At 33.9% G+C, this 22,037-nt stretch overlaps 1 protein-coding gene and 1 long non-coding RNA gene across 4 annotated transcripts in view; both read right to left on the reverse strand.

The window, feature by feature from the left end:
- LRRTM4 (leucine rich repeat transmembrane neuronal 4) overlaps positions 1-22,037 on the reverse strand; it is a 698,247-nt gene that overhangs the window by 331,989 nt on the left and 344,221 nt on the right. The gene's annotated exons all lie outside the window — the stretch shown is intronic.
- On the reverse strand, positions 1,259-6,896 carry LOC144324635 (uncharacterized). Its single transcript, XR_013390066.1, has 3 exons — positions 6,795-6,896; positions 3,392-3,474; positions 1,259-2,268 (listed from the first exon to the last, which is right to left on the reverse strand). It is a non-coding gene; the product is annotated as an uncharacterized LOC144324635 (long non-coding RNA).

Genomic DNA, 22,037 nt, shown 5'->3' on the forward strand with positions numbered 1-22,037 from the left:
TTATTTCATTGCCAGTTTGAAAAATATTATTTTGGATTCCCTTAGGATACAGCATAGTGCTATATGCATAGAAAACTTGAATAATATTTAAATGAATAAATGTGGGAAACAATTTCGACTATTGGTAAGTAAAATATCTGTTTTTCAAGCAATAGGCATATATATATATATATATAAATGTATATAAAATATATTTGGTAATGACATATATACTAATTATATAAATGTATAATGTATACAAGATATAATGTATATTAATATCTATTTATGACTGTTGCTTAAAATATACATGCTCAGATATATGCTAATGTGTGTGTGTGTGTGTATGCATGTAAAATTTTAAAAGCCCAGGAATAAAGGCATTCTCAGTACCAGAAGTCCTCATTATACAAAACATGATTTTTTTCTAAATGCATATTTGGCACACAAAATGCAATAGTTAGACAAGTACTATCAAAACTGAATAATGTTAGCTTAATAGTAAAGTTTTTTTTATTTTAAATATAAATTCTGATAAGCAATATTTCTAAATATGACGTGTACTATGACCCACATACAAACAGCACAGTTAGCTTATTAAAAACTTAAGGTGAAGAGAGCTAAATAAAACTTGTGCTAGTTATCTACAATTGTTTGGAAGCCGAAAGCATATCTTTATTTTAGAATCTATTTCTTTTTCTTTTCTTTCTTTCTTTTTTTTTTTTTAGAATCTACTTCTCAATGTGATTCTGGAAATTACATTTCTCACATTCCTTAGTTGACATTCTGTTAGATAATGCTAATGGCAGGAACTAAACAGAGACTGTACTGCAAAGGGACTTCCTTTCTGCTTTCCAGTCACTATGTTGTTCTAATGACAGACAGCAGTTAGCTCCAGCCTGCAGTTTCTTCTCGCACTCACATTCCAGGTTTGCCATGTCCTTTTAGCAAATTAGACTACCAGGCACCTTGTAGACTCCATCCTCTGCTTGCACATTCCCTAAAGGTCCAAGTACTAGTCCCCATCCTTTCCTCAGAAGCCCAAGCACCTCTTAAGCTTTGCTACCTCTTCCCTCCCTCCAACATCAAAGAGCTGTATTAATGGATCTCTGTCTTGCTGTTCCTGGATTGAATTATTTTTATTTTTATTTTTACTTTTATTTTTATTTTTATTTTTATTTATTTATTTTTTTTACCAGCTCTAAAAGTGATTACTGCTTTCTACAGTTATAAACTTCAGGTTACTTAGGAGTTCTTTTTCTGCTCTTTGAAATTTCCAGTATCAGGGTAAACATATTCTCTTTTTTTGAAACATTTAATAATAAAAACTCAAATTAAGCACATTCCAAGATGGGCATCTTAGCATGTATTTAAATCTTCCATTTTATCAAATTACTTTTCAAATGATGAAGGGAATGCAGAACTGACACAGGGTGAGCGGCAAATACTGTTTGCTCCAAATCAAGGAAATTTTCTAAAAGATTTTGAGTGTCTAAAAAAAACTGAAGGAAGGGCTAAAAACAATATGAAATTCTGGAGTTCTTGGGCTGACTCAGGAAACTCTGAATGTGTAGTAAATGCTTTCCAGTAGAATTCCTGTAATATCACGTAGTAGAGATCAACAAACTATGGCTGATGTGACAAATGTATCCGCTGTCTGCTTTTGTAAATAGAGTTGCATTCAAACTCCTTTATGTATTGTCAGTGGCTGCTTTTGCACTATAAAGGTAGAAGTAAATAATTGTGACAGACCATATGCCATGAAAACCTAAAATATTGACTATTTAGTCCTTTACAGAAAAAGTTTGCAAATATGGTCAATACCAGATCCAATGGTAAATATGATGTCATTTGTATTGAACAAAGCTTTACCTCAACATTAATTCCAAATATTAGGCCAAGTGGAAGAATTTATACAGATAAGACATTGTATTATTTCATCCACTATAGGTTTCATTAAAGGCTAAGGGGCAGCAGGTTGAACCGCAAAGGTAGAAGCCACTACTGAAAGTTGCTTCAAAGAGTAAATCATGATATTTGGAAAAGGAAGATATCACTAAAATAAAAAAAAAAAAGTTTAAAAAAAAATAAAACTAGGTTACCACTGGAAATAAAAGAAACATTTTAGCCTCTAGAGATACCATAGATATGAGAGAGTACACAGACAATTGAAGATTTAAATCGGCAAATTGAATCTAAACTTTTTCCATCTTATTTGTCATGAAAGATTTAAACAACTCAATGCAGTCTCCAAGAGAATTCCCAATGGTGTGAAAAGTAGCCATTCATCTGTAAGAATAAGAAGATATTTGTTCACTGGGCATATGAATAGATTTATCAGTTGAGAAAAGAGGACCCATCTTTGAACCCCATGCTAATACTTTTTAGAAACAGATCTACAAGGACGCCTGGATGGTTCAGCGGTTGAGCATCTGCCTTTGGCTCAGGGTGTGATCCCAGAATCCTGGGATCCAGTCCTGCTTTGGGCTCACTGTGGGGAGCCTGCTTCTACCTCTGCCTATGTCTCCATCTCTCTCTCTCTCTGTGTCTCTCATGAATAAATAAATAAAGTCTTTTAAAAAAAGAAACATCTACAATGGAAAATGATTAAACTAAATGGTATTTGTAGTTGCCGTTCTCAATGTAATTTGGAGGGCATTATATATATTACGACAATAAGAAGTAATGAAAAGATAATGCTCTGAGTGAGGAAAATTGATTCAGAGGGAAAGGCTACCCTTTTAAAATACATAGTAGAGGCAGTAAACCATAGATCTCAAATTCAGTGAACTTAATTAATTAATTAATTAATTAATCAAAGGAATTCTCCTAGAATTTAGATAGAAAGGATTCAAAGCCAAGAATGAGAAATGATAAATCAGATGGGTCTTTGTCCTTAATTAAGTCTGGAATTTCAGACTCAAACATTCATCTGCCTAGTTGACAATTCCACTTGAATTTCTAATAGGCATCTCAAATTTAACAAGATCAAAACAAAATTCTTGGGTCACCTGGGTGGCTCAGTGATTGAGCATCTGCCTTTGGCTTAGGGCATGATCCTGGGGTCAGGATTGAGTCCCACATCTGGCTCCTTGCTGGAAGCCTGCTTCTCCCTGTCTGTGCCTCTGCCTCTCTCTCTCTCACTGTGTGTCTATCATGAATAAATGAATAAAATCTTTTTAAAATTTTATTTATTTCTCCTTTATTTGCTCTCAAACTTTCTCCTCTCAGTTAATATCATTACTCTACAGTTGCTCAAGGCCAAAATCTAGAAGTCATTGATTCCTGTGTTCCCTGCAACCCCACAAGGAATCCATCAACCCATTCTGCCTAAACATCTCTAAATCACTAACACCTTCTATACCTCCCTTCCACCTCTGCCTTGCTGGTCCAGGTCAACATGATCTCTTACCTGAATTGATATAAACCCCTGTTCGGGGCTCCTTGTGTCCATGCCAGTCAGCCATCAATCCATTCTCCACAGAAATCAGTAACCTTTTAAAAGTGTAAATCACATCATGACACTTTCCCACCAGAATCCTCAAATTGTTTCTCTTTGTAAGAACAAACCGCTGTAATCTAAAGACAATGATGGGATGGGTTTTATTTTTCATAAAAACAGATGGGACATCTAGGAGAGCAGAACCTCAAACCCACATATATATCTACAACAAAAGTATAAGGTAACATATTCCCACAAACCTCAAAATATAATCAGGTGGTGAGAAACCACAAGAACTAAACACCAGCGTTTATCAGTATTTGTGCAGACAGGAGCATGGTAACAAGCAAGCATGATAATAGAGGAATCCCCAAAGAGTCAAGAACTCCTCACTGGAAAAGGAGGGGCCAATTTGATAACAGGAGCTAAAATGGAGATGAGTTTCAGCCAGACTAATTCAGAGGTGAGTGCCAGGATCCCAATGTAAAGGTATCAACCAGTTATTGTTCCCTTCTAATAATCAGAACATCAGAGACTGTAGACTGTAAACTAATATGTATAAAATTGCTAAAGACAAGAAAGAAGATTCAAAACATGAGAGCACAAAAAAGGCTAGGGAAATGTGAAAAATAAAATAATTGAACTTAGGAGTTGAAAAAGAAATTTTAAATATTTTAAAGAACTAAAGAGAAAATTAGTAAATGACAAGACAGATGTGAAGCCCACAGTGCAGCACAGTGCTAAAGAGATAGATATTATTTATATATATATATATATATATATATATTTAATAGTTTAAGAAATAAGGGACAAAGAACATGAAGGAGAGATAAATGCAAAGTGATGCAGTTTTACATTTTTCATAGCTGAATAAGATATTAATGATTAGATGCAGACATCACAAGAAGACCTAAATGAGATAAAGTGAGCTCCACATCTAATCTCATGGGAGTCAATCTGTAGAACACAGAAACAATGAGTAACTTTGATCAGTGAGAAACAACTAAAGAGCAATAAAGAAAAATCAACTGGACTGTTTATTTTTCATTTTTACAAATAATTTATTTATTTGAGGTTATTTATTTATTGAGAAAGAAAGAGAGAGAGCATAAACAGGAGGGGCGGAGGGAGAGGGAGAGAGAATCCTAAGTAGACTCCTTGCTGAGTGCAGAGCCTGCCTTGGGCTTGATCCCAAGACTCTGAGATCAGGACTTGAGCCCAAATCAATAGTCAGATGCTTAACCAACTGTACCACCCAGGTGCCCCTGGACTGACTCTAACATACTGAGAGAAAATAGCTTCAACTTAGAACTTATACTCAGCTAAACTATCACATAAAAAGCAATTAAATAACTAGATAAGTAACAAAAAAAAAATCTTTATACAAATCAAAATCAAATCTACCAACAGAGTTTTGCTGAATATCTCCAATAAGATATTTATGGAGAATGAAATTAAATCCAGTAAGAACTGATAATGAAAGTTTAAACTGATACAAAGATAAATTGCTATTGTATATTAAATTAAAAAAATGTTCATGCTCTTTGCACCAGGATTTCCTTATCTGTAAGTGTTATTTTAATAATTTTGCTATGTGTATGTGCAAATATTTTCCCACAAGAACATTTCAAATTTTTTCATTATATTGAAATCAGAAACATTTTTGACCTTCAACAAGAAGAGACTTGTGAAATATACTGTGAAATATTGAAATGCTATGCTATCATTAATCATGTTTTTATTTAAAAAAATCTGTCTAAAAGCATGGATAGATATCTCAGGCATATTATTTTCAAAAGCAGCCTATACTCTTGTACAGTTCGTTGAAATATTACTAGGGACATATCCTCTAAAATATTTAGATTAGTTATCACTGGTAATGGAATTGTGAGTACTTTCAAATTGCTTTTTTGTGCCTGACGATATTTTAAAATTATTTCTATGCTCAACTTTTCCCTTTGTACTCAAAAAATATTATTAAAAGTAAATGCTATCTGTGGGTATGAATATGGCCTCAGCTTTTGAAAGTTTGAGGATATAGAACTTGAACAAGGCATGTTTGAGTATGAAATATGTGCTCCGATGAGCTTGTAAGTAAAAAGAAGTCTTCACAGTTTTTCGATAGTATCCCAGTAACTCTAGTCTCACATGCTTAATTCAGAAAATGTGTGAGGCAAGAGAAGAAATAATGGAGGGGAAAAGTACCCATGGGAATCCAAAGCTGTTTCTAAGGCAACCAGGTACATTCTAACTAATCTCAAAATATGATCACTTATCTAGGAATTTATAATATAAGCATATAAAACCTAACTTTTAGTAAATGTTATGTTTGGTGATTGTATCTATTTATTTCTATTTGTCTAAGTTTTCCTTGGAAACAGAACTTGTAAATGGCTATTTTTTTTGAATGACCAAGAAAGAAATTAAGCTTCCAACTTCCACTGAGACTATGAGTGGATTATAAAGTAGAAAAAAAAGTTGTATTTTATTATCATATTAATTTTAAATGACTCTACATGATTCATACAACTCTAGGTATGGACATCACACAGAAAAGTCATTCTTAAAAGAGTATTTTCTTTTTTACATGGCTCATGCAGTTAATGTCTATAACAGTTTTTCAGTGTTATAAAAAAACATTCTGTTTATTTTTAAGTGCAATATTCAGGAATCACTGACGAAGATTTAAACAGATGGTGATTTATTCATATAGAAATGGTATATAACACACTTTTCCTGAGGTTAATATCTATTGGACAGAGATAAAGAGTGCATGGATCTGAGGACTCTGAAATTCGCCCATTAATCCTACTAAAGCACTTTGTGAAAAAGTCAACCACAAGTTCTTTTTTTTTTAAGTTTTTATTTATTTTTTCATAAGAGACACACACACAAAGGTAGAGACATCAGCAGGGAGAAGCAGGCTCCTGGCAGGGAGCCTGATGTGGGACTGGATCCCTGGACCCCGGGATCACACCCTGAGCCAAAGGAAGACACTCAACCACTGAACCACCCAGACGTCCCAAACCACAAGTTCTAAGTAGAACTCAGTGAGATTCAGCAACAATATGATTTACTAGGCAGATTGTAAGAAGTTATTTAATTGTTTTAAAATGTAACATAATGAGGTCAGTCTATAACAACTGACTTTATCCTCTACTATCCCTGACAACAGAAATGTAAGAATAAGCTCCAATTTAATATTAAAGCAGTTCATGTAGAGAAATATAAAAGAAAAAAAAAGTACATATTATTAAGGGTGCAATTGTTGCATATATATTATTACTGTATTTTAGGTTAGAGATGATCATAAAAGCTTGAAGGTTATTTTTAGTAAATTAATATTTTAAATTTAGCATGATTAACTACTTACTTTCTAGTCATGAAGAAAATATTCAACTATGCATCATTTCCTTTTATCTATATTTAGCACAGCATAACATGCTAACTTTTTTTAGAGTATCAGGAGAATTTCAATGGCTGATAATAGAGTTCTCTGAAGCTTGACAACATTCAGCATTCTATTTTATTATATAGTCAAGACTTCCCTTTTTTATGTCATACAAAATATAAGGAGTGAATTTCTGCCCTCAAATACTCAACTTCTGTTTCTGTTTTCAAAAGTAATCAAAATTTTTATGTATCACATCATTCACCCATTTCAAATAAAAAGTATAAAATTCAATGATGTTTTAGTAACTTCACTAAGTTGTGTAAACATAACTATAAATCACTTTTAGCAGATTTTCATACTCCAATGAGGTCACTCTTGCACATAAACTGTTTACACATAGATATACACTTGTCCCAGGCAACTACTTTCTCCATAGATTTCCTTTTTCTGGACATAGCGTATATAATCAATAGTAAATGGTCAGTTATTTATGCCTTTTTTTCAGAGTATATTGTTTTCAAGGTTCATCCATATTTTATTATGAATCCATAGTGTATTTCTTTTAATTGCCAAAAAGTATTCTATTGTATGAATAAGGTTCTTTTTATCTATCCATTCATCAGCTGATGAACACAGAGGTTTTTGTTTGTTTGTTTGTTTTTTTGTTTTGTTTTGTTTTGTTTTCCTGTTACAAATAATGCTGCTATGAACATCTATATGCAAGTTTTTGTTGGGACATATGGTTTCAAATATCTGTGTAATTTTAAGGAATCAAAACCAAGATGGAAAATGTACAATGTTAGAATGACTCAATAGAGAGCAAAGAATGTCGCATCCTTTTTATTATAAAACTTGGAAAAGCTGTTTAAATATTATCTCTTACAATTATATATGCATCCATTTTTCTTCATGAGAATTGAGGACATACTCTTTACACTATATCTAATATTATAAATTCCCAAGTCAGTTTTTCCTAAAGTGACATCCTTTCATTTTTTTTTACCATAAATTATCTGCACCACAAGGGGATGTCAAACAGATGAGAAGTAACTTTTTCTCTATATTAGTAATGACCAAATAAATAAATAACATTATCAATTAAAATTTATTTATACAGTCAAATTGAGGAAACAAAATAAAATCAGCAATTCAACTTTAAAGAGTTTTAATCCTATGAGCAATTCACAAATGGTATGCACACACACACACACAAATACACATTTTGTTACACGTTTTTTAAAATCTAATAAGTGGGTTTAACTTATTCAAACATGTTAAAGCCTAGACCTGTTATAGGTGCTAGAGCTTATTTCTGCATTAAGAATTCACAAGTTAATCTGCTCTGTGTGCTGTTTAAAGACATGTGATTGCAGGACTGTAGAACTTCTTTATCTGCAAAACTTCCGCATTGTACACAGAGAATTTATTATTGTCAAAATAGAGTTTATTTCACAACTAAATTACTCTTTCCCATGCTCATGAATTTAGAATTCATATTATAACAAAAAGTAAATTTGTTACCTTTAGAAAGTGTTTCTCCTCATCACAGTAACCTCATTTATTTATATAAAGCCAGAACTTCGATCAAATGTCATCACTGCTAGAAATTGATAGATTTTGTAGCAATACTGCCACTGAAGCCCATTTCTTGTCTCTTTGGTTAGGAAAAAAAACCCTGATAATATATCTTTAAAAATTAAGTGATTGTCTTATTTCTAAATATTACCAAATTATAGCTTGGCTTAGGAACACTGAGTGTGAATATTGACATAATATCTAGGAAAAAAATGACAACCTCAAACCCAGAAGAGTATCTACTTTCTTCATGAATGAAAATTATTTACTCATTAGTAACATCAGTGCAGCTGGTAAGTCACTGACTAAACTCCATTTTTATTATTTGCTGTGGTTTATGAGTTGGCAGAGACACATAATTTCTTTCAATCCTACTTGTTCATTATTAATGTTCACAAGATTTCAATGATGGATAGAGCATGCGACAATGCTGAGGCATCGTTACATCCATTTATTTCTGAAACGCTTCAGTATTTGATAAAGTGTAATTCTGGAATCTAGTAAAATTGAATCAGGCATGGTGAATGTTCATCAGCTGAAGACAACAGATAAGTTCCTAGAAAGCAGAGATGGTAAAGCTTAATGGTGCATTATGGAGCCATACTATTTGATGTGTTACTTATTAGTCATGTGAGAGCTAGTGACCAGTTAGTCAAATTTTTAGACCTCCATTTTCTCACCTCTCAAGTAGGGATAATAGTGGAATAGAGATTCCTTGAAGATCAAATGAGAAAATCCCATAAGGCTACATGGATATAAGTTTTCATTCTAATTGTGACACTTTGAGAAGGAGAGCTATTTTTTCTGAGGAGGAAAGTTATTAATAAGATGCTGGAATGATACCCATAACCAGATTATCTGAACAAGCTGGGCATTTGATTATTTTATGTAACGCACATTTAACCTGGTGTTTGGCACTTAATGGGTGTTTAATTAATGCAAACAAAGATTAGTATTATTTAAATTTTTATCTATGCACCTGATATTTGAAGTATCTCCTTTCAAAATATTTTGATATAAGAGCAACTAGGATTGATATTGTCCTAGAGACTTGACTCATAGCCATCGTTATCAAGTCACCATTCATTCAAGTAAACCATTTGCTTTGCCTATCCTACTCAATCCTGGGGTAAATACTGTAGACAGAACAATGAAGAGATAGTCCCTGCCTCTTGGAGCTTGCTTCTTAAAAATACACTCAAGGAACAACTAATTTAAAAAAGAAGGCAGCCAATACTTTGTAGTATAGTTTCAAAATGATAGAAGGTTTTCTTGCAAATAAATTTTCAAAGAAAAACATCAGAAATGTTATTGTAGATCCAGGGATTCATACAAGTTATAAAGATTATTTTTAATTTGAGGGTTTATTTCATTCCAATTTCCCTGAGTAAATATTAATCAACCACTTTCCTTGACTTAGATATCTAGAATTTCAAATGTCACTGTTCTGGGTAACTTGTTCCTCTCTTCTGTACTTTTTTTTCTACTCCTCAGATTAAGACTGGAACTGAAGTGTGAGGATATTGGGATACCTGGTCTAAGACTTAGTAGGAATTCACTTGTATTACTAAGGATAACCTACATTTATGCATAACCTCCCAAATCTTAATGCTTTAACAAATAAATGTCTACATGTTAGTCATGGAAATTTTGCTACTGGCTGAACATATCTCCAGAACGGCCTCCAAATGGTGACTCAGTAATGTAAGATATTTTTATCTTGAGAATATACCATCTCTACACTGGCTTCTATATTATTTCTAAAAAGGAAGGGAGATGCTTGAATATTTAAAAGTGGCTATAATCCAAATTGGTTTCATCATTTGTGCTCATATTCCATTGGCCCTGGGTAGTTACAAGAGGGCTGAAATACGTGTGTGTTTGTGTGTGTGTGTGTGTGTGTGTGTGTGTGTATGTGTTGGAGGGGGTTGCATAGAGATATTCCACCAACAACAAATGTATCATCCACATGATTCTACAAATTTCTAAAATGACTTTTCATGAGATTTAAGTAATGATTATGTGGAGTGTAGTCTAACAGGAGGCACATGATGATCAAATTCAGTCTAGGACTTGAGCAGAAACTGAGGGTAAGGGTGGTAGTGATAATTTCAAAAGATTTGCTTTATTAATGACTGGAGAAATGCTTCAGAAAGAAAGTTCTGAAAACTACTTAAAGCACAACTCTTCCTCAATATTAGTTCAATAATATAAAATGGAATATTAAAATGGGTCATTTTTAAAGAATTCAGAAACTTGAGGTACATAAGGTATTCAAATACTTCACTAATTTTCTAGGTCAATAATGTAATTTCATGCTTCTGATGCTTCATTTTCAAAACTAGATTGAAACATTTCTCTTTTTCTGTAAGCTCACTTTCTTAGACTCAAGTAAATTGAGAAATATGCCTTGACAGTGCTGAAAAATATATATATTGTATAAAGGAAATATATATATGTATATACATATATTTGTATAAAGGGTAATATATATTGTATAAAGGGTAATATTTATCTTAGAGGAAAACAAAATATGCACAAAGAATGTCTTTGGCATGTCTGATAGAGCCAGACATTGCATTCACTTCACTGATGCATGGTATTTGTGTCAATGGAAGAAAACTTTTTTCTATCAACCGTTCTTGTTCTTTGACAATCTGAGAACATATAATTTAATTTGGTTTTGTAACAATTGTCTACAGCTCTTCAGTGCATAAACTCAAGTGTTTGGAACAATTTTGAAGCTAATCTCAAAAAAAAAAAAACCCCACAGAAGATGTGTGTGTGTGTGTGTGTGTGTGTGTGTTGGGGTTATGTATGTGTAGGTGTACTGCTTGGAAGATAATGACAAGAGAGATAAACCAGACAAGAAACAGAGTTTTAGTGTCAAACCTTCGTGTCTAGGTGAAAGAATTAGTTTTTCTGGAAATAAGAGAAGAAAGAATGTGAAAAGCTGTATTAGGAACTCACCATTTCATGTCATGCTGCCAATAGCTGTATCATGGTGTATTTTGTTTTACATGAGAGTAAATATCTAAATTTTAAAGATCAAACTATTTGTAATGATCGTATCGTAGGCTTCTCATATTAATATCTATATGAACATCTTTTTAAATGAAACTGAACTTCACTTAAACAAGAAAACAACACAACCAAACTACCTCTCCTTTCTCATAGAGAGGTTAAATGGTACTGTCCCTTCTCAATTTAAGGCAGATAAAATGTTTTAAGAAAATATATATTTATTCTTATGCTTCACTTAAGAAAAAAACACACATCTAAAACTGTAAAACCAAGATGCCTGCTTTGGAAAATTCTGCAAAGTTTGAATTTATAAGGTAGACAAGAATTATTTTAAAATAAAGAAGATTTTTATACCACGGAAATAAAGAAAAATAATAAAGTAGTTCAGGAAAAGATAGAAGATTCTGGTGCAAATAAATTTCCACCAGAAATGTTTTTATACAAGCAAGGATTCGTAAAAAATTTAAAGATTTCTTCTTTAATTTGAGAGTTTATTTTAGTCTCAACTGAATATAGGGAAATACGAATTAACTCTTTCCTACTATTTGCTATAACTGAGATGATGTTTAGGGTTACGTTTTTTGGAGGGAAGATAAGAAGTTAGTAATGATCTAGGCCACCTGCAAGGAGCTCCCACTACAATATCAAGTTCTCAGAGGTAAGAAAACCATAAATCTAATTAAAATGTACATTTTAGAATAATGGAGAAGGCTGATGATTATTGGGCAATTTTGAGAAAATCTGTAATATAATTATCAGTAATTAATATGCTAACACTACTTATTTTTGTTTTAGAAGGTATAGCCATATACAATATTCACATGTTTATGCAAAATATATGTAAGCATATATGTTTTATAAACAAATATAAAATGTATTTAACAAGTTTCTTATTAAAACTAGAGATCTTAAAGAACTATTTCACAAAAGGCACCTGCACAAACATTCTCTGAGTGAAATAATGGAGTTCAATGGAAACTATTTACATCCAGTATATACATGGGTCAAGTTAGGAATCTTAGTGCAATGTCAAGTACATTAAAAATATTTTTGTACTATAAAAATAAGTGTAATAAGGGCTAATAGCAAAGTTTTGTTTTCAGTTTCTGTTTTAAGTGTTTTGCTTCACAAAAAGCTTTCATGATGTAGGAATATCTCTCCTATTTTGAACAGGAATACATCATTCTTGTAATTTGCATATGCATAGCTCACAGAGTCTGATGTTGGGCAACTGGGTGTTCATATTCTATTCTAGAGCTCTGCCAGCCACCATCCATGAATGTACTTTTCCCCATGAGAGTCTGCTTACCGACTTAACTGAATAAATGATAGAAAATCATCCAAGTAAAAAGCTTCTGTCAAGTAATAGAGGACAATAAGCTTAAGGAGAGGCAAAACTCAGAAAACTCAGCAATCTGTAATGAGTGAGAAATAATTAATTTTGAAAATATTATTTATGTGATTTTATCACTCCAAGTGTTTCAGTAGTCTCTCAGATTTCCAAAAGACTTTTATTTATTTAAGGCATATCAAGTTTTATATGAATCCCACTCTATGAATCAGAAAACGCTGAGACTCTATAATAAAAATCACTGGCATGGTTCAATGTGTTAAGAACAACAAACAAAATGGATTAGAATCAAATCAAATATGTTAAAAAACATTTTCTTTTTTCTAACGGTGACTATCCAAATTGATTTGCATGTGGGGAACCAGTCATGGAAGCAAATGGATTGACTGAGGAAAAAAACAACATAAACAAACAGTCACCACAAACCTTTCCCCTTATATAGAACCCCAGGCCCATGTGGAGAAAGAAAGAAGGAGGGAAGGAGGGAGGAATCAAAGGAGGAATGTAATTCAAAATCAGTCTGTTTACTTGCTGTTTTGGCAAGTAAACATTTCATATTTGCACACTAAAATAAATTAACTTTCCTGTTTAACTCAGTTTAATTAAATAGTGTTTTCCCCCCTTTCTTTCCTGCTTTCTGACATACAGCCTCAAGTAAATAAAGAGAAGGAACCCCTAACTGAACTCTGTACAAACCTAAATGGTACTGCTGCGATATTTCTACCATGTTGATTAGTTTCTATGCAGTTTGTGTGGGAGTAGGCCTTGGCAAAGAGCAATGATGATAAGAAACACATGTGGGCTGGAAGTATTCACAATGGCCTATGTTCATGAATCTGATATACAATCTTGGACCTTAAATACTATATTCAATACAGAGATAAATGAAGAAAAAAGCACCGTGGAATGAAATTTGGATGAGAAGTTTGTTTGTTTTCTACTTTAGAAATTCCTAATTTTACCTAATTCTATTCCTTTCCCTTCTAAAGAAACAATGATGAAAACCATTCCCTACTGGCAGGTGAAGTAATGATGTAGTCAGTCGTCTAGATATAACCTCAGGGATGTCTGACATCATGGAAAATGAAGCCACAGGAGTGGCAGGGGCAGAACTTTAATCACAAGGGAAATGGAGAAGTTTGAATCTAGTCCTATATCTGGAGGAACTGGGGTCAAAGATAAAGAGAACCCAAACATGAGGACAAGAAAGTAGAAAGGAGCAAAGAGTGATAGACTGTGGAAGGGGCCTGGGGCTTGTTCAGAGCAAGAGCAGAAACCAAGTTAAAGACCTTCAGGACAATGTCAAAGCAGAATCAGAAGACATAATTCTCTCCATGCTGTGGCATTAAAGACATAGAACAATGTTTTAAATCCCTCTAACTTTAAGACAAAATTGGCCATAAATTTTGGCATAGGACAGTACTAGTGTAGAAAATTAAACTAAAAATTGAGAGTGAATGGGCAAATTTTTGTGCCTGAAGAAAGCTTTCAACAAGGTACTATGGAGACCTCTTTCCTATCCAAGACACAGATCTCACCAGACAATCTATACTATCTTTTTAATTCCTTGTCAACCTTTGATTAAATTGGTAACATTGGAGTCACTTCCCCTGTTTCCAGTTGCCTAAAGGGGATGCTAATATTTTTTATTCAGTTTTGTACTCATCTAGCCATCAGCACAGATTTGTGTAGCAGGATTTCCAGACAATGGATCATGGCAGCAAAATATTCTGCCGACTATAGTGTTTTTTTCTGTGACGCAGTTCATGACATTCATCTTCTTCAGGTCAATACATAACCTCTGCCGACTTCTCAAAAACATTTCAGTTGTCAGGCATGTCTTGCAGATGTGTCTTCGGGGACTAGGAATTAGCAAGCAGAACTGTGTAGCTTTCAAAACATTTTGGGCCTGGTTGAGCAGGAGTTGCTTTAAATAAACAGCAAGTATGTCAGTTGGTCCTTTCCTCATTTTCCTAATGAGAGCTCCTCAAAACCTACAAATGACTGTTCCAATTGAAATGGGAATCTGATTGAACAGGATCCAGAATGACTGCCAATGCATCATGGATAGACCTTAGTAGAATATACTTCAGAAATTTTTGGCCATATGTGTATGAAATCTGCTGTGTCCTGGCTGTTTTACTATGAAGGTTTGGCCCTCATGATAGAAAGTCAAATTTTGGATATCATATGTTAAACAGTCGTCCTTGGTCCTAAGATGACATTTAAAGATTCTGTAAAGTTCTTTTCTATAATTTTATATGGCATCTACTATGAAGATTCATAAGATATTCTAGAAAGGCTTTCATCAGAGATAGAGGTGTAGTGAACACAGTCCCCCACCAGAATCAGCTTTTCTCATTTATCATAGGAGCATGTGAAGACTGGCACAGATTTGATAGACCAGGCTTTGCGTTAAGCCTTCTACTCTTTTCCATCTTAAAAGCCCCACTCAAATCAAACCTCCTTAATCATTAGGTTTGAGGTTATTGATATAATTGAGACAAAGAAGTAAACTAGGACTGTCCTGCACTAATGGGTTTACCTTATTAAGGATGATTTATTTAATGTTCTAATGTTCTTTCTTTGATACTTAAGAGTATTAAATATCATAGTATTATTCACAAATAGTATTATCCACAAATAGTATTAAAAATAATAGGCAGCCCCGGTGGCTCAGCTGTTTAGTGCTTCCTTCAGCCCAGGGCCTGAACCTGGAGACCCTGGCTCGAGTCCCGTTTTGGGCTCCCCACATAGAGCCTGCTTCTCCTTCTGCCTCTCTTTCTCTCTCTCTCTGTCTGTCATGAATAAATAAATAAAATCTTAAAATAAAATAAAATAAAAAATAATAGTATTATCTACATAGCAGTAAAATGGAAGTATATGCATTGTTTCATGTCTTTTTTTTTTAAAAAAAGATTTTGTCAATTTATTCATGAGAGAGAGAGAGAGAGAGAGGCAGAAACACACAGAGAGGGAAGCAGGCTTCTCACAGAGATCCTGGTGCAGGACTCAATTCCCCGACCTGGGGTCAAGCTCTGAGCCGAAGACAGACGCTCAACCGCTGAGCCACCCAGGCATCCCTGTTGCATATCTTTAATGTGTGTGTGTACATGTGTGTATCTATAATTGATAAATATACAAAGATATGGGCAATTCAAATCTCAACATTGAAATATGTAAGAAATCATTATATCTAGTTTATATAATTTTAAAAACCATTGTGCATAATAGAAATTTTACTAGAAGCTAGTAACTCCAGTGACTTAAATAAGGGACTGTACACACACGTTTGTATTTTTTCACTCTATACATCTATATTGTAAAGCTACCTTGCTTTGCTTGTTGACTTCAAAGTGACGTAACCTAAAAAAGGAATATATTAATAAATAGTTTTTCAAGATATCGACTGAAAATCGAAGAGACCAAAGATTATAGTTAAACATCATTAGCAACAACAGGCTAGTGAGGCAATAAATGTAGGAATTTCCTACTGGGGCCTTGGAATATACAATGAAGAGAAGCAGAGAAATACTTTGGGAGGTGGAGGTGAGGTTGGGAAATTCTAAGTTTCTGTATCATTTATTGTGTCTTCTCCTTGCCTTTAGTATGGTGTATTTCTCCTTGAGCAATGAAAGGAAAAGGTTCTGTATCCAGTATCCCAAAGGTAAGTAAAACGGTGATTCTATTACAAGGAAGGTTATTTAAGTAAGAAAGATGGATTCTTTTTGTGGGAAATCAATTCTCTCAACTCGCTTTATATGGATTTTTTGCATCCTACATGTAAAATGTGGGATGTAGAGAGAAATATGAAATGACATAGGGGTCTTGTCAGGTCATTCCTGGAAAGGTTTGGAGCTATTAATGGGATCCTCTGGGGGCTGACTTAATAAAACCTAAATATGGAAGAACAAAGTAGATGAAGGTTATCAGGATGATATAAGGAAAATCAGATATTTAATCCTTGCAAGGTGTTTGCATCACTTTTTCTGTTTTGTTTTTTGTTTGTTTGTCTTGGTTTTGTTTTGTTTTCCCAGGAGAAATTTAGAATTATGTGGCACACAAGCACACAAGGCCCTTCTGAATGTGGGAAGACAAACCCGCTGTAGCTTTACTTAACATTCCTTTGAGTTCAAGATTACTCACCATTTTTTTTTTCTATTTCTGAGAGAGTACTTGAGAACTATAACATACAAAAGGCCAAGGGTTAGTTAGAGGTCCTAGATTTTATTTTTGATTCTGCTACTGGATTTCTGAAGGTTTCTAGACTTCCTTTATGTACAAATCCATCTTCTCTTCTTCCCCACTTAATATTTTACTATCCTCTATATATGTTGAAAAACTTTAATGATAACCATGGTTTCTTACCTCAAAATTTTTATTTGACCCTTCTCCTCATCATCTAAATGTCCCTTACTTAGATTTCTGTCTTCCCTGGCTACCCTAACCATGATGTTCTGAAAGAATCCTGAGCCCAGGCCAGCTCTAGATTTTCTGCTTTTTAAAATCTCCCATCTTATAAGTTACTTATGGCTCTTCATATGCACTTATGAAATATTCAGCGACTAAACTAATCTAAATTACTCATTCAAATTTAACTGCATAAATCACATGAATCGATAAGCTAATACATTATATTGCAGCTAATCCCCAAGATGGTCCACAATAATCCTTGGCTTTTGATATTCACCTCATGTGTATGTCCCTTTCACACTATACCAGAATTCATCTGTAGAACCAATACAATATTATAAAAATGATGATAGGTCATGTTTGGGATTAGACTGTAATTGAAGGCATCTTCCCCTAATCAATCTTTCTTTTCTTTCTTTCTTTCTTTCTTTCTTTTCTTTCTTTCTTTCTTTCTTTCTTTCTTTCTTTCTTTCTTTCTTTCTTTCTTTCTTCTTTTTCTTTCTTTCTTTCTCTTTCTTTTTCTTCTTTCTTTCTTTCTTTCTCTTTCTTTTTCTTCTTTCTTTCTTTCTTTCTTTCTTTCTTTCTTTCTTTCTCTTCTTTCTTTCTTTCTCTCTCTCTTTCTTTCTTCTTTCTTTCTTTTTCTTTCTTTCTTTCTCTTTTTTCTTTCTCTCTCTCTTTCTTCTTTCTTTCTTTCTTTCTTTCTTTCTTTCTTTCTTTCTTTCTATCTTTCTCTTCTTTCTTTCTTTCTCTCTCTCTTTCTTTCTTCTTTCTTTCTTTCTTTCTTTCTTTCTTTCTTTTTCTTTCTTTTCTTTCTTCTCTTATCATTTGTTCTGAGGAAGTAATGTCATAAGCATACTTACAGAAAGGTCTACGAGGCAAGAACTAAAGTCTCATGCAAGAAAGCACATGATTGATTTTGGAGCCAAACCTACAATTCTATTTAAGTCCTCACAGATGACAAGAGCCCTGATGAAGAGTTTGGCTAGTCTCAGCAAAGACTGATCCAGAACCACACAGTTAAGAGACCCTCATATTTCTAAGCCTCAGAAACTATGTGAGACATAAATGTTTTTTAAGCCATCAAGTTTTGGCCTAATATAAATAGGTTATGTTGGGGAAATAAAATAGAAATCAAAAAGTTCACAAATGTAATAAATGTCACTTCCAAGCAATTAGTAAGGTTTGGATGTTTCCCTCATTAGATGTTTGAAATCTGAGTTTAGACATACGAGACACCAGAAAATAGCCCAAAATAAGAAATTCTGCAAGTTATAAACTTATGTTAAGAAGTTTGTCTTCAAATTTAAGACTAAGTAAATCTTTTCCCAATGATGTACTTGGGCTTATGTATCTGTGACAGATTCAGACACAATAAGCAATAGTACCTCAGCATATTAATCATCCTAAAATGTCCCGTCTAGTAATACCATATAAAACCTATCCAACCTTAAGCTTCTCTCTTAAAGTCAAAAGAAAGGTTCTGCTATGCATTATAATGAGAAAGGAAAATTGTGCTGACATTTTTATACTTGAAAATTGTACTGAAATTTATGTTTTTCATATTTTTATTTACATCATGTTTGATTTTCTACTTTGTCCTTGCAAACAGGTGTTCCTAATCAGAGAAAACATATTTTTGTCTCTGAATCTCCTCTGTGTTCTTGGGCTTCTCATTCCCAAGGTATATTTCTAGGGATTCAGCTCCTTAGCCACAGCCTGAAAACACTGATTTAATCTAGGGGATAAAGCACATAGTTAAAAAAAAAAAAAAAAAAAAAAAAAGGCAGTTCACTCTCCTCCACAGACCATAGGACTAACAGATCTCTTGATTTTCCAGTGGTCTCACATAATGAATCACTTCCACTGAATGCTGATACCAAGTACTTTTATGGGTGTGAGGGAAGGGCAACACTGCCTTCTGTTACAAATGCCTGTAATGTAAAGGTGGGTATCTTCAATGACTAGACAACTCCTGTGAGGAAGAAGACACCAATAGTTCAATCTGGGACAGTGTAAATTTAGAATTATGTGCAGCACAAGCACAAAAGGCCCCTCTGAATGTGGGAAGCCAAGCCCGCTGTTGCTTTGCTCAACATACATTTTATTTGTTTTTCAAGCTGGTTCTCTCACACTTTTACTGTGTTTGATAAAAGTTCTCTGTTCCAATACATGTTTGACCTAATTTGGATTTCTGGCTACACCAATGAGCCTCAATAAAGTGCTATGGTCATTCCACTGTGGTGAGAATCAAGACTTCCCAAAAATGATCTTAAGTAAAGGAAAGGATAAATTGTCCTCCACAGACCTTGATCCTAGTTACACAAAGTTCCAGGGAATCTCTCTATAAAGGGGCTGGCAGCCTCATGTGTGTCACGCAAGTGACTGCCCATAGGTGTGCCCACAGGTCTTTCAGAGAATGACAATTCTCTGCTATTAACTGAAACCCAGTGGTTTCTCCTTTGGGTTAAGGCATCGCTTAAAGAAAGCAACTAAAAGCAACCCAGAGTGGTCATCGATGAATTAAAACTTCCTGAAATGGTAAGGTTAGGATGCAAATTGCAACTGCCTAAGTGGTCAGAGAGATATACTTATCATGTAGTCTTCCTCTAAAAAATTCTAAACTTAAGTTTTGGACACTTATTTATTAGGGTATGTCTTGCTTTGTAATTTTTCTATATGTTCTTCAAATCTACTGATTACCTTGCCTTCAGAAAAGGCAATTACCGAAATCTCTATAATATGTCTCATTGTATACTCACTAGTGGTTTTAGGTGCCACATATTGTATATGTGAGAAAGTGCACAGTATTTTCTAGTTTAAATAAGATACTTGCCTTTAGTTAACATGAGAATAAAGGTGGTGAGAAACAAAGCTCCAATGCTTTGATATAGAAGGCTTCCATTTACATCTGTTCTGGAAACAAGTTGAGATGCTTTTCCACTCATCCTACTTTTCAAACCCACATGGTGTATTCAAAATTAAATTTTTCTTAAAACACTCTCTGGCTCTTTCATATATGTGTACTATATAATTCTTTCATCCGGTTCTCTATCATGAAAGGTATAACTTTGAGACTAGAAAAGGTAAGGAAGAGGGGACCTTTGTTTCTTCATACTCAGGAGTGTGTATATATGTGTGTATAAGAATGAGAGGGAGAGAGAGAGAGAGAAAGAGACAGAGGCCTAAAACTAAAAACAAAAACAAATTGCTTATTTTTCTGTTTTTAGTAAGTTACATTCTGTGCCTGAAAATATTGCTCAATGCAGCTTTCAGCTAACTAGAGTTAATCCATGTTTACTATCCAAAGACTGTGGAAAGAAACATAGAAGTCTAAAGGGTGGCTGGCTTAGGGCCAAGAACATGAGTTATTTATCAGAGCTGTTTTTAATGTGTGCTTTGTAATGGATTTATTACTGGAGAATTAGTTAGAGGGAAAGACTTATTGAATTTCACAAAAACATGAGTATAATTGAATGTATTATTCACTTGGTGTAAATCCAACTTTATTAACAAGTGGGCATTATTCAATTGTTCAGGTTTTCCAGAGGTCAATATCCTTTCCTCAAGGCTGCTAAAAATTATTAGTCTTCCATGTCATTATTTGGATTATTTAAGGTTGTGACAGACTGGAAGTTTTATTTTCTTTTTGATCATTATTTGTAAAATGTGTGAAGTGTTAAAGATACTTCTAGAGTAAAAAAATAATAAAAATTATTATTTTTTAGTGTCTGGTATATAATTATTTATTTTTAATTTTTCTTTTGTCTTTTTATTTCCTTATGTATCACGCAAAGGAAGGAAGCCTGATAGGTAAATGGGTACTAAACAAAGCTCCTACTAAATGTTTTATAAATATTTAATCATCACAGAAACCAATGAGGTAATTATTAGTGTTATTTCCATTTTACCAATGAAGAAATTGAAATTCAGAGGTTAAACTAAACAGGGTCACTTCCCTTCTTAGTGTCAAAGCTGGGATTAAACATCAACTCTTCTGAAATCCAAACTCTCTTAGCACCACTATTTCCATCACTAATTGGCCGTGATAATCTGGTATGTTATTTTTTTTAAAGATTTTATTTATTTATTCATGAGATACACACACACACACACACACACACACACACACACACACACAGAAAGATAGGCAGAGACACAAGGCAGAGGGAGAAGCAGGGTCCATGCAGGGAGCCTGATATGGGACTCGATCCCGGGTCTCCAGGATCACACCCTGAGCTGAAGGCGGCACTAAACCTCTGAGCCACCCGGGCTGCCCAATCTGGTATGTTAAATATATAAAACTGAACTGATAGAATTATCTTATCTGTTGCTCAGTAATATAACTACCTAGGTTTGGTATCTTAACTGAACCAAAGTTGCAGTTCATAATATGTTGTATATGGAGGTGGGAAAAGTCCAAACACAAATCTCTTTGTTAGTTCATTTTGTCAAAGATAGCCCAAGTTAGGCTGTATGATATGGAGAGAATGTTGATGGTGAGGACACTAGGGAGAATTTTAGAATAATGTTCTCAAAGGTGGGGTCTAAATCCCTTCTCTCCTTCAATGAACTTTCTGTGAATATACCTGACTTATAAATACTGAGGAGAAATCATCCCTGAAAGACTTAGAAGCAATTTTTTTTTTTTTTTAAAGAAGGAGATGGGAAGGGAAAGCGAAAGAGGAAGGAGGAGGTGAAGATAGTGGAGAAGACAGAGGTGGAGGAGAAAAAGGAATAAAATGCATATAACTATAGACCTTAAACCCCACTTATCTGGCATTTATTTGCCTGCAGCAAATCTAGCAACTTCACAGAGAATCTACTTCAAGTTATTGAGCATAGCCAATGGCCATAATAAG

This window comes from Canis aureus, chromosome 12 (genome assembly GCF_053574225.1).
Source record: "Canis aureus isolate CA01 chromosome 12, VMU_Caureus_v.1.0, whole genome shotgun sequence".
NCBI lineage: Eukaryota > Metazoa > Chordata > Mammalia > Carnivora > Canidae > Canis > Canis aureus.